Source organism: Gopherus evgoodei, chromosome 10, assembly GCF_007399415.2.
Source record: "Gopherus evgoodei ecotype Sinaloan lineage chromosome 10, rGopEvg1_v1.p, whole genome shotgun sequence".
Classification (NCBI taxonomy): Eukaryota; Metazoa; Chordata; order Testudines; family Testudinidae; genus Gopherus; species Gopherus evgoodei.
The window spans coordinates 72651323-72665166 of record NC_044331.1 but is presented as its reverse complement, the minus strand read 5'-3'; positions in this window follow the sequence as shown (position 1 = coordinate 72665166).

The window sequence follows — 13844 nt, the reverse complement described above, 5'->3', positions numbered from 1 at the left end:
GTGGATTTCCGGAGTCGACAGGAGCGCATTCAGGGATCGATATATCACATCTAGATGAGACGCGATATATTGATCCCCGAGAAATCGATTGTTACCCGCCGATACGGCCAATAGTGAAGACGTACCCTTAATTTCCCCCTACTTGATAGTGAAACCACTTTTCTAGCTCTGGGAGACTGGAGGTAATGAACAGGGTTCTGAACGACTGGGCATTTGACTGAGAGCTGTAGGGTTAAACTCTCCACTGGTACTGTGCTATTGAAGTCAGTCTCCAATGCTATTTGTTAAGAAGGTTGATTGCCTTTATGGAGTCTTTTTATATTAATCTGGAAGCTTTAATAAGGTTATGCTAGGAGAGTTGGAGAGAAGCAGGCTTGCATTTGGGATGAGAACACTGCCACAGACAAAAATCTGTAAAAATTAACCAGGCTCCCTATCTAGACATGCCCCCCCCCCCCCCCCGTATACTCCAAGAAATCGAGGGGAAGCATATGGGATGCATGGGTAAGAACCAAAGTGAAATCTGAGCTACATCACTGCGAATTTCATGATCATCTTCCTCTCAGCTGAGGTGGCCAGAGAAGAATGTTAGTGTCAGTGACACTATCCAGCTAGACCTCCGCTCATTTCTCTGGATATGATCCAAAGTCCAAAAGAGAAAACCAAGAAGCCATCATCGCTACAGCCCTGCCAATAGGCCTGTAGCTTCACAGAGACAGGAGACTAAGAAAAGTGACTGACGAAGAATATACGTTGGCAACAAGTACTCAGTTCATATTTTAAACAAAACACTGCAGGCAAATTTCCCACTGAGGTCAGCATTTGGTCAGGGGATACAAGTTCCTATAAACACATCAATAGTTAAGCCGGTGACTAAATCAATCTCCTCATCTATCAGCAGGCCAAGAGCAGCAAGGTCACATGTGGGGGAATGGTCCTACTCTAAATTGCTAGACTTTCTGAGTTATTTTCTCAAATCAGATGGGGAAAGTAGTATAGATAACACAATTAATAGTTACAATTCCTCTTCCTCAACCACTAAGCCTATGCCATTGCACTGGAAAGGAAAGAAGTAGCATGGGTGTGTGTGTGTAACATTTTCAAAAGCATCTAAATAATTTAGCAACTTCTGGGTAAAAATGTCAAAAGCAACTAAGTGACTTAGGTGCCTAAATCTCATCTTCAAAAGAAATTTAGGCACTCAGGAGTCTAAATTCTGCTGACTTGGAAATCTGAGCTACCTTATTAAGAGTTTCATGGTCATCCTCAATGACTGCTCATTCTTTCAGTGAGATTTAGGCTCTTAAGTCTCTTAAGTTCCCGAGTTACTTAGATGCTTTTGAAAATGTTACCCTTGGATCTTGAAATCTTGCTGTTTGACTTCAACATTTTTCAGCAACAACAGCTGTAGATGAGATTGTTCACTGTAGATTATATTTAAGGGACTACCTAGGCCAGGAGAGCAAAGTAGCCATCTCACAATTGCTCTGATCTGCTTTTAAAATGCCCAAGTGGCTCTGCTTCAGTATCACATGGCTCTGAGTCACAACTGATAGCATCAGTTCTCAAGCTGGAGGTTTGCAGGCCCCAGGGATAGGGTCACTCTCTTTTTTCATGACTATATGGATGGGAGCCTAAAACTTTTTTCTCTTGTAATGTGGGGTCATGGTATGGAAAAGGCTGAGAACCACTGATCTATATTTAACATTTCCCACATTTTGCCAATCCATGTTATCTTTTCCCCAATGTACAGCAGTATGTGTTCCCCTGGGTCTCCTTTCTCTGCAATAGTTTCTTGGCTCTGTTTTCCCCTGTCTTTTGTATAGGCAGCATCTGACTGAAAATAGAGTATTTTATAGTTTTGTTCAGAACTCTGGAAATTTCAGTTTAATACAGTGTCACAGTTTCTAGGAGTCAATACCTATGGACCTGATTCCGCTCCAGTTAAAGTCACTGGCTAAACTCTTATAGATTTCAATGGGAGCAGAGTCAAGTCTTACAAACAAGTGTGGTTTCCAGGCATATGAAAGAAAGAGATTAATTTCTTGCCCTTTTCTAAAATGGAGAGGGGTAATACATTGCTTGTACTTTCTCCTTAGCCTATATATTTTTCCTATAACCTGAATGTTTCTATGTGTTTCCCTGCATCATTCCTCATTTCCTGCTAAGATAATTAAACTTTAAAGAAAATTGGTGGAAGATGAAATAAAATATTAGTTTGCAAATATTGTATTGCTCTGGATGTGTCTTAGAATAAGTTTGGCAGGCAAGCAAATTCAGCAGGGTCCTAGTAAGTAACATGTGGCCTATTTTTTATAAATCAGACATCACTGGAAAGATGACATCACTTTAAAAAAAAAAAAAAAAGAAGAAGAAAAATGCTGAAGGCTACATGATTGTCCACCTCTCAATCTAGGCCAGGTTGTAGATATCTCACAAGACAGAATGTCGCTAGGGAACATCAGACAGAGTAACAGAGAACCATAAAACCACAACAGCCGCCTTACAGCCAATGGGGTTGGCAATAACTAGAGTAGAAACAACAAGTCTTAATGTGCCTCCGTAATTTCTGATTGCTCAAAAGCACACAAATAAGAAATAATAATTGGTCAACTAATACTGAATAGTATTATACATGCTGTAGCACCTTTGACGCCTCCAAAGTGAATAGGTCTAGGCTGCTGCAATTCAGTCCTCAGTCACAGAACTATTTTGTCATTAAACGGAGTGCCACAAAAGAATTAAATTATGCATGGCCAAGTTTTTAAAAGGGGCTTCAGCCCACCCATGATCAAGGGCAGGAACAAAATTTTGGGTGCAAGGATTGCATTTTGATGTTTAACTGCCTGAGTGAGACATCCAAATGCTGCCATTTGCATTCACACAAGATTGCAACCACAGAATTAGATGCCATTTAAAAAAAAATTCGCCCTTTAGAATACAAAAGCATATTACCAATTTTATACTACTGGAGTAATAGCTGATTCGTCTAGAGAACATCATAAAACTCCCTTTCTCCCACTCTTTTAGTTTATAAGTTCTTTGGGACAGGAATTGTCTTTCACTGTGTGCTTTTACAAAGCCTCTCACATTGGGGCTCTGATTTTGTGTGGGGTCTCTGTTTGCTGCAGTAATACAAATAATAACATGATAATAATAAACAGATACATAATGGTTACAGTCTGAGTAGTATTATTTAGGGCTAAATGGAAGATCTGACATTGCAAATCTGTCATCATTTTAAATGAGTCTCGTGTTATCAGTGTCTGCTGCCTGTGGACAACATGCTAGAGTTTGTTGCAATGTGAAAAATGAATTGGCCTTAGCTGGAATTAGAGAGATAGATTTAACCTACTGGTCTGTGTGAATGGGCCCATCTGTGTCTTTTGTATTCAATTGCCATTTTATTCATGGGATAATGCAATGGCCACACCCATGCCATCAGGCCTTTGCATAACAATATATTCAAACCTGACGAGAAAGCCACTTTCTGCTTCCAGAACCAATGGTGAGCATCTCTGGTTTAGACCATTTTCATTTACACTGAAGTCTGGCACTAGCAAGTTAACATCAAAACAAAGCTAACATAATCAGATCACTGAGTCCCCACCCCACTCTGCAAACAGAACTAACTTGCTCCTCATTGCTCCACATGACACCCTTGGTTTCACTCAACTGACATTTAAATAACCGTTGTAGTGAGGGAGAAGCTTATTAAATGGAGAAACTTCTTGGTTTAGGAAGTTCTCTACATTTATTAAGCACCTTGCTACAACACCTCCTGGTCCTTTCTGGTAACCATGGAGGACCCTGAATCGTATAGCTACAATGCAGCCTTTATGGAGCACAGGTAGCTTGACCCAACCTTTAGTTTCTTCTCATGATGACACTACCCCTTGGAATTGTTTAACAGGAGAACAATACAAAAGGTTACACAGAAAGCAAACAATAAATGAGATAGACTGATTTTCACCTGTGGTGAGATATACAATAGCTAGAGACTGCAAATATTCTTTCCGTTCCTCTTTTAGGAGGAGAATCCCACTTACACTCAAAACAGGGGAATAAGTCTTGAGTTCAGTGATAGAGAGGCCCTCTTTACTGGACTGATTTCATCCCTACAGGATGCCTGCAATTGTCAGTAGTTCTGCTGGATAAGGAAAATTAATATTATCAGTTGAATGGGACAAGTCAGTGCCATAGGTGGGCTGCTGTGGTGGTGCAAGCTGTATTCACTGACGCCAGATTTAGTGTCCAGGCTGGGACCAGAAGCTTAAGGGAGTTTGGTGCCTAAACTCCATTGAATTTCTAATCGAGTTTTATTGGGAGTTGATGCCTAACTCCTGACGCCTTTGAACAGTGCAGTTGAAATGTCTCGCATGCTGCAATGACAACAGTGTAACTCTGATGTGGTAATGTCTGCTGTGCTACAGTGTCTCTTTATTTAAAAAAAATATGGTCAGGCTGTTTCTTTCGGGTCCAAAGGAATCAAAGAAATCAAGGAAGTCACAGTACTAAAAGAGTAAAGCGCTCTTTTCTAATACTGAAATGTAGACATGACTCAGATTCATTTTCAAATGAGGAAATTCATCCCTCTGGTGTATATAAATATGTTGTAATATAAGTTTCCAGGTTCATTATTGACTTGTTTGGTGGCACTTGGCAGAAGAACATAAGGTTTTTTTTATTTCAAAATACACTGGAAAGGGATTTAGCAGAGTTTTGGAGACATTGCATTTTCTCTATTTTGAGAGATTTCTGACCTTTCGCAAAGACATTAACTGTCTGGGATTGTCACATTTGATTTCTTTAAATAAGGGGGAAAACTCACAAAGAAACGGAAAGTTTAGTGAACTTTGCTTTATTTTGCTCACAGCGAGAACTTTCAAATAATTGGAAAAGAATTTGTTTCTATTTTAAATGATAGAAATTAAAGATAGAAATGACCTATTAGATCATCCTGGACACTTCTCTGGCAGTGTAGTCCTGTTCCACTATTTCAGGGACTGGAAAATAAACTCCTGGGGAGGGGACTGAATGGTTCAGAGGACTGATAATAGTTTATGGATCCTCAAATAAGATATGGCCCAGATCAGGAATGGCTGGAAATCTTTACCACTAAACATCTGTTTGGTGGCCTGTTGAAATGAATTAGTGATCTCAGTCCAATGTCAATTAACCAATTAATGATTAACATCATAAAAAGCAGAATTGGATCTGAGCATCTTGGATGAGTAGTGACTGAACAGAGAAACTAAGCTACTCTTTTACCCACAGATACGATGCCGCTCAACAGGGCTGAATCACATTAATCTGGCAATGTGGAGAAGCCTGCATATCCTCCTCTCAATGTTATTCATCATTAACTTTTAATTTTCAACTGAGTGAGAAAGAGAGGGTTAGATCAATGTAAAAATCAGATCATCCAATTAAGAACATAAATCTATATTGCAACTTTCATCTAACCAGGATTTATTTTCCAAAGTATTTCCTGGGGGTTATATAACCAGAGGGTGATTTTTTAAAATAGTCCTATGTCAGGATAATAAAGATCATATAACTATAAAAGAGAAGTACTTTTTGGCTTTCGAGGTTACCCCAGAGATGTCCCTTTTCTCATATCCCAAAATGGGAATCCACATGTGCGAAGTTCCTGATCTTTGGCTGTATGATAGCTACTTCTGATAACGCCTATCATCCAAAAAGTCTCCATCACCAAAGTATTCTAAAGAACCTTCAAGTAACCTCACAGGGTTCTCTCTTTCTCCAAATGTCAGCCAAAAAGGATAAAAGCTAGTTATTACTCTTATTATAGTTAAATGTTTAGACACACGCTTTATGTTTTCATAGCACTTTATAGATGTTAGATAAGACATACTCTTTCCACCAAGACATTACAAACTACAGAAAGAATACAAGATGAAGCCCAGGCACCTCTTCTATTAATGATGAACACAAGGCTATCAATTCAGCACCTTTCAGAAGCAGTGATATCTCTTTTCACTGCACTGCACTGACTGGGCATTAGGTGTATGAAGACTGTTATTATTAATAGACATTAAAGCTAATATCAAAGGACTTTGTCTTTGCCTAGAGGCAGAATAAAATCCACCTTATTTTGGGACATGGGATGGGACTCACAGACCATGTCCCAGAGGGTGGGAAGAGTGCCAAGACTGGGGAGAATTAGTGTGATCCAAACTGTCAAAATGCACTGGATACAGCCAAACGCAATAGGCCTGAGTTGCATAAGCAGCTGTTTTCTTATCAGAGGCATGAGTGAGAGATGCGGAGTCTGGATATGTAATACAGCTGTGGAGGATCGCATTTGAAAATGTAATAAGATATAAATAGGCTGAACTCATGACTGCATCATTGTATCAGTACTAGTGCCATGCTGAGTTAAATCCAGCTCAGTGGTGTGGCGGCTCTGCACACATTCACGAGTTCAATGGATATGAGAGGAAAGCGCACTGTGGGGCTGGTAGGGAGAATGAGTGGTGTCAAACTGCAGGAAAGTCTCCTTGGTTGCGTGGCCCAGAGTACGGCCCAAGAAACGGGTGGGTGGGAATGGAGGTGAATGAGAAACGTGCTGATTCAGCACATCACTGTATCAGCTTCAATCAATGGGTTTCCATTCTTAAAATTGCTTCTCCCTGGTATCACTTTGGTATCACTGCTTGACCTCCATGGGGCTGAATCCCCTGACAGGGTGCTGCTGGTACAAGTATAATTTTATAGATTCACAGAATCTAAGGCCAGAAGGGACTAGTGTGATCATCTAGTCTAGGGGTGGGCAAACATTTTGGCCTGAGGGCCGCATCAGGTTTCAGAAATTGAATGGAGGGCCGGTTAGGGGAGGCTGTGCCTCCCCAAACAGGTAGGCATGGTCCAGCCCCCTCCCCCTATCCAACCCGCCCTGCTTCTCACTCCCGGGACTCCTGTCCCATCCACCCCTCTGCTCCCTGTTCCCTGACTGCCCCCAGACCTCCTGCCCCTAACTGCCTCCCGTTGCCCTATCCAACCTCTCCTCTCCTTCCTGACTGCCCCCGCTCCCAGAACCTCTGCCCCATCCAACCACCCCATCTCCCTGACTGCCCCCGGAACCCCTCTTCCCGTTCAACCCCCCTGTTCCCTGCCCTCTGACCGTCCGACCCCTATCCACACTCCTGGCTCCTGACACCCTGAGAACTCCCCTGCCCTCTGTCCAACCCCTGTCTCCTGCTCCTTGGCCCCTTACTGCGCTGCCTGGAGCACCGGTGGCTGGCGGCGTGGCTGCACCATGACAGGCAGCCGCACTGCCCGGCTGGAGCCAGCCACGCACCACGCAGCACAGAGCACCAGGTCAGGCCAGGCACTGCAGCTGTGCTGCCCCAGGAGCTCGCAGCCCCGCTGCCCAGAGCATTGCACCGATGGTGCAGTGAGCTGAGGCTGCAGGGGAGGGAGAACAGCAGGGGAGGGGCCGGGGGGTGAGCATCTCAGGCCAGGAGCTCAGGGGCCGAGGAGAACGGTCCCGCGGGCTGGATGTGACCCGTGGGCCGTAGTTTGCCCACCTCTGACCTAGTCTGACCTCCTGTTCAACCCTGAATTAATTTCTGTCTGAACTAGAGCAAATATTTTAGAAATTATACCTCTTTGCAGCCAGCTTGGGACTATATGCATATCCTGGGTTTTCTCCATGAATATCAAAATAGGATCATACTGATGGTTTTAGACATTTGGTTGGGCTTAGAAATAGACCTATAGACAGTAGATCTAGGGACAAGTGAAAGAAATGGGTGTCCGTCGATTTTCTCTCGAGAGTGGCAACAAAACTGACAGAGATAAATATGACAGCCTGACACTGATTTAGGATTCAAGATGCCCTGTGCAGAATGAAAAGGTTTCCAAAGGTATAGTGATCAGCTTCAGCTGATACAACCAACTCATTGGGGACTTGTGGGTAACTCGTTCTTCCTGGTATTTGAAAAATTTGAGGCAGTGTGTGTTCAGAAACCACATCCAATCCCCAAACATTCCCATTTAAATGGACAAGACTGCAAGCTCATAAAAGAGAATGTTTCTAACTTGAGGCTTCCAAAGTCAATTATATACAATATAGAAGAGGGGTGGGCAAACTTTTTGGCCCAAGGGCCACATCGAGGTTGCAAATGTATGGAGGGGTGGGTAGGGAAGGCGGTGCCTCCTCAAGCAGCCTGGCCCCCACCCCTCATCCACCCCCCTCCAACTTCCCACTGCCTGACTTCCTCCCCTCAGAATCCTCCGCCCATCCAACTCTCACTGCTCCTTGTGCCCTAACCACCCCCTCCCAGGACCCCCCGCCCCTAACTGTCTCAGGGACCCCATCCCCTATCCAACCCCCCTGCTCCCAGTCCCCTGACTGCTCTGACCCCTATCCACACCCCCCTCTAACAGGCCCCCCCACCTCTCCAACCCCCCTGTTCCCTGTCCCCTGACCCCTATCCACACCTTGCTCCCTGACAAGCCCCCCGGGACTCCCATGCTTATCCAATCCCTGCATTCCCTGTCCGCTGACCGCCCTCCAGATCCTCTGCCACCTACAGCTGCCCCCTGCTCCACATCCCCTGACTGTCCCCGGGGACTCCTCACCCCTTATCCAACCCCCTGCCCCTGCCCCCTTACCATACTGCTCAGAGCAGCATGTCTGGCAGCCGCACGGCCTGGCCGGAGCCAGACACCCTGAGACGCTGCTCGGCAGGAGCACGCAACACCACCGCTCAGAGCACTGCCCTCATGGTGGTGTGGTTGTGGAGGAGGGGGGACAATGGGGGAGGGGCCGGGGGCTAGCCTCCCTGGCCGGGAGCTCAAGGGCCAGGCAGGACGGTCCCATGGGCCGGATGTGGCCTGAGGGCCCAAGTTTTCCCACTTCTGATATAGAACGACCCCCACTTTTGTCGGATGGGATGCATATCTCTTGCCCAGCCAACTTCAATCGTGTGACCTCAAAGCATTGAGATACACTTTCCCCTTTCATAATAAGGGTAAAAAAGACTAATCTGGCCAACTGATTCTACTATTAGACTGAATACATCAATTATAGTAAAGATGCACAAGTGCACCCCAAGATGATTGGGTAAAGCTCTTGCAAACACATTTCCACCCACTCATGTGGTGTGAGAATGTTGGAGACTCAAGTGATAAATTAAATACACACATTTTTATAATACTTCCAGGACTTAGCTCTTTCCCGCCTTAGATCTGAAAGCATTCAGAAAGGAAAATAAGCAACTTTACTGCATTATACAGATGGGGAAAATGAGACAGTGAGAGGTCAATGACTTGATAAAGATCACACAGCAGCTCCGTTACTGATAAAGAACTCAGGTATCCTAGTCCTTATCCAAGGAACCAAACTGCTTCCTTGAAACATCCAGACAGAAGAAACAAAGTATTGTGGAAACTCTTTAGCTTGTGGATGTCGATTTGTACATACAAATAAATATCCTCATGAACATGATGGTGAATGTTGGGATGCCCTTGGACAATCTGGCCAGATTGTTGCTTAAGGGTCTGCTAAAGATTCCACGTTGACCTGGAGTTTTCCCAGTATGGTCTAAGCTACAGCACATCTACCTCACTTGGAATAAGTAGGATTTATTTGATACAGCTGATATTTGTGCTATTTATCTTTTCTGGAGAAACCCCTCAATTTCTTGTGTTTCCGGAACACAGTTCTCTGAAAAAAGTTCTGCATAAATATTCCTGCAAACTTCATATGTCTCATACTTTGGATTTGCTTCCTTGTCATCCTTTGCCCTAACACAAGTTGCTTTATTCTTATTCTTCTCTTTGAGCCCTTGTGTTTCCCCCCTCACCCCCAGATTCCCAATATTTCTCTGTTATATGAGTTACAACAGCATACATTCACTCGTTACATTTTGCAGCCTGTTCACTTCCTATCTAGTATTAACAGGCTCCTTTCAAAGTTCTGCACTAGGCCTGCCTGAGCAGTGAGTATCTAAATCTTTTAACAAGTCTGTTAACTCTGATTTTTCTAGATTTTGCTGCTTCATTTTACATGCATGCCAGAAGATTCAGCCTCTTAAGAATGTCTTTGAGGCATCCTCTGCCATAATAAATAACGAAAATGAGAGTTAAAAATATGTTTCAATAATATTTGTTTGGCTCTAGTGTGTGGGTTTGTCTTGCAGAAATTAGAGTGGGAATGAATGCCAGTGTCTGCTGGGTAAGTGCTACCACATTAGAGTACTTACTGTACAAATAAATAACCATATATGTGCTACAGGGATTTTCTTCGATAATGGCCAGCTTATGGTGTACTTTCGGCTGCAGTGATTAATTAGGTGCCCCTTTTAGGGGAAATGCATTTGAACATTTTTGTAAGAATCCTTGTTTTGCAGTGCTGGAGACTGGAACGTCCCCTTTGCTGTGACTCTTAAACCCCTTTCCTGATGATCCAGCTACCAGGGAGAGAGATTCATTTAAAAGTGGCTTAAATGAACGACAGAAACAAATGGTAAGTGGCTGTTGGCATTAAAAATGCAGTGACTTTAAAGCAATGGCCCAGTTCCATTTTTTAATAGGCCTTAACTTATTGATTATAGCACAGTGTAGTAATTAGAGGTAGGCAGCAATGTCTTTGACCTTTCCTTAAGTCTGGGGGGACCTGCAAATAGGGGTACTTGGACTGGACCCAAATCTAGTAATAATCCAGGAAGGTAAGGGTAAGAAAATGGAATTATGAAAGGACCCGTTTTACTTCACTTGCCTATGCGCTAAAGACAAATCCTCTTTGCAACATCCAGCCTGAGTAATTATGCTGAGCCCTGGGCGTGTGCCACAAAGCAGCAGCAGATTCATTCTGTGGGCAGCAGTACTTTCTGCAGGCCTTGTGTTCTTGCTCTTTTAATAGCTAGTGGATCCAACAGCTCTGCCCCTCTGTGCTCAGCTGCTCAGGAAGTCCCTAAAGATCTGGCGTGAAATCTGAGCTCTAGGGAGTTTTGCCATTGACTTCAACAGGGCCCAAATTTCACCCCTTGGCTCCAGAGCGCATAGGGCTGCATAGTCTTCACACACATTTCTGAAATCCTGCAGTCATCCCGTGGAAGCGCACTGGTTGTGTTCCAGGTGGGGGCCACTCCGCATCTGCCAACGAGAGAGCATGGTAGCTCCTCAAAGACTTCTATGCCCATTGCTTTGGAAATGACACAAGATATCAAATAAAAATCCTCCTTTCCTCACCAGTTCCCCTCCCTATTAATTGCCTTTGACACAGTGTGCAAAAACCAGTGTGTACAATTGTAGATGCCTAACTGCTTGAACTGCAGCCCCTACCCTAGTCAACCAGCCTATTCTATATTGTCCACTTGAATGATAGCAGCAAAGTTCCAGATCATCTCTCATTTTCAAAGCCATTAAACACGTCTCCAATATTTACAGCTGATACTCAAATGTAAGTTAAAGAAATATTTATTTTAAAGTGTAAACTGATCACTGTGGATTTTTTTTGATGTTACTATTTTGATACGTTGATGTTCATTGGTATAAATAGGGTGCATTTGTCATAGCACTTAAATAAAAAAACCCTCAGTTGATAGCACAGGTACAATAAAGGGAGATCACCCTCAGTAACTAACTTGCACTAGAGCTGCGTGTAAGTATCTGACTGATAATTTTGTTTTTCTGGCGTTACTTGGCATAGAACGTAGGATTAAGGGATGGCTTTTGTAAGTAAAGATTTGTAGGCTTGATGCAGAGCACAGATGAATCATGTACTTGAAAACATTATCCACCATAGCTGAAAACAAAATCAGATATGAGCCAAAAATGCAAAGTGGGCCCCCTTGATTTGACACAGCCTGGCTGTCGTCCAGTAATCATCAACAATCATCTAATATGGTTGGGAACTAGCCAATAAATATCCTCTAATGAAGATCGAAGGTCTGAAGAATTCACAAGAACTAATTTCTGCATGCTAGGTATGAAAAAAGGAGAAATGTTTGTGTTAGTCTCATGAAAAGAAAGACAATCCCACTTTAGGACTCAACCCTAGCTATGTAAAGTACTTATATGACTATTTGAGTGCATTATAATCTCTAATATATTTATCCTCACAACACTGCTGTGAGGTAGGGGAGCGCTATTATCTCCATGTTACAGCTGGACAACTAAGGCGCCAAGAGAGACAAATTGACTTGCCCAATATCACACAGGAAGCCTGTGGGAGAGCAGAGACCTGAATTCAGGTATCTCAAGTCCTAGGAATCGTAGCTTCCAAGGCCAGAAGGACCATTGTGATAGTCTAGTCTGATCTCCTGTATAACATGGGCACTCTCCCAAAATAATTCCTGGAGCATGTTGTGACACTGCACCCCATATTTGTCATAGTAATGTTGTTATGATAGGATTATGGCATAATTATGATGCATTTTGTGCAAGATAAGTCATGTGAGCTGTCATTGAAAAAGTTGTGATTCGCTGAATATGATTATCCTATTTGTAAGCATGTATCATTTTTGTCTCTGAAGTTATGAATACTGACTGTGTAACTGTATTTCAAATGGAGTTATACTTGAGTGACACCAACTAGACCAGTGGTTTTCAAACCTTTTTTCTGGGGACCCAGTTGAAGAAAATTGTTGATGCCCACAACCCAACAGAGCTGGAGATGAGGGGCTTGGGGTGTGGGAGAGGCTCAGGGCTGGGGCAGAGGGTTGGGGAGCACGGGTGAGGGCTGCGGAATGGGACCGGGAATGAGGGGTTCAGTGTATGGGAAGGGGCTCTGAGCTGGGGCAGGGGGCTGGGGTCGGGAGAGGGTCAGGGCTCTAGGCTGGGGGTGCAAGCTCTGAGGTGGGACTGGGGATGAGGGTAATGAGGGGTAATGAGCCATTAGGGAAAACAATAGGCCTTAGGAGAAGCTTATCTCCCACCTGGTGAGCTTTCCTTAGAACAATCCAGACAGCCTGTATGTAATGGCTGCTATGACTCTGCAAGGGCATGAGACCAGACCACATGTCTCTGGACTCCATCTTGGGATGTCAGTATTTTTCTACAAACTGGTCTGAGAACCAAGTTTTGAAACAAAGGGTTCCTGCCATATGCTAAAGTTATACAAGGCAGGGAGTGACATCATCTGTGGTTCTTCGCTCCCCACACAAGAAGATTTCTGGAAACACCTGAGGAACAAAGAATGAACTGGGGGAAGTGCTGGACCCCAGCTAAAGGGATTTCTAGCTTGTGTATGAAAGATCTGGGGATTCCAAGTTGTAAAACAAGTGCAGCTTATCCCTTAAGAATCTGCAGCCTGCTTGTATCATCAGCCAGGGTGAGAATATGCTAATTCACATCCTATCTTTCTAATATCTTAGACTTAGCATTTTTATTTACTAGGTAATCTGCTTTGATCTGTTTGCTATCAATTATAATCACTTAAAATTTATCTTCTGTACTTAATACATTTATTTTATGTTTTAATCTAAACCCGTGAGTTTGGAGTGAAGTGTGTGGGAATCTTAGCTCAGCGGGGTTGTTGCATATTCCTTTCCACATTGAGCGCAGGGGGGGAACTCTATGAGCTTATGCTGTACACTCCTGCTCAGTGATGATTTCCCATTCACAGTTTCATTTTGAGATCTATCAGTTGACCAGTTTTTAACCTATTTAATGTATACTGTGTTAATTTTATATCATTATAGTTTTTTGTCAAAATATCCTGTGGTACTAAGCCAAATGTCTTTCAGAAGTCTAAGTATATTACATCAGCACCTTTATTAACACCTCTATCAACCAAATTTATAATCTCACCAAACAAATATATCAAATTAATTTGACAGTATCTATTTTCCATAAACCCATGTTGATTT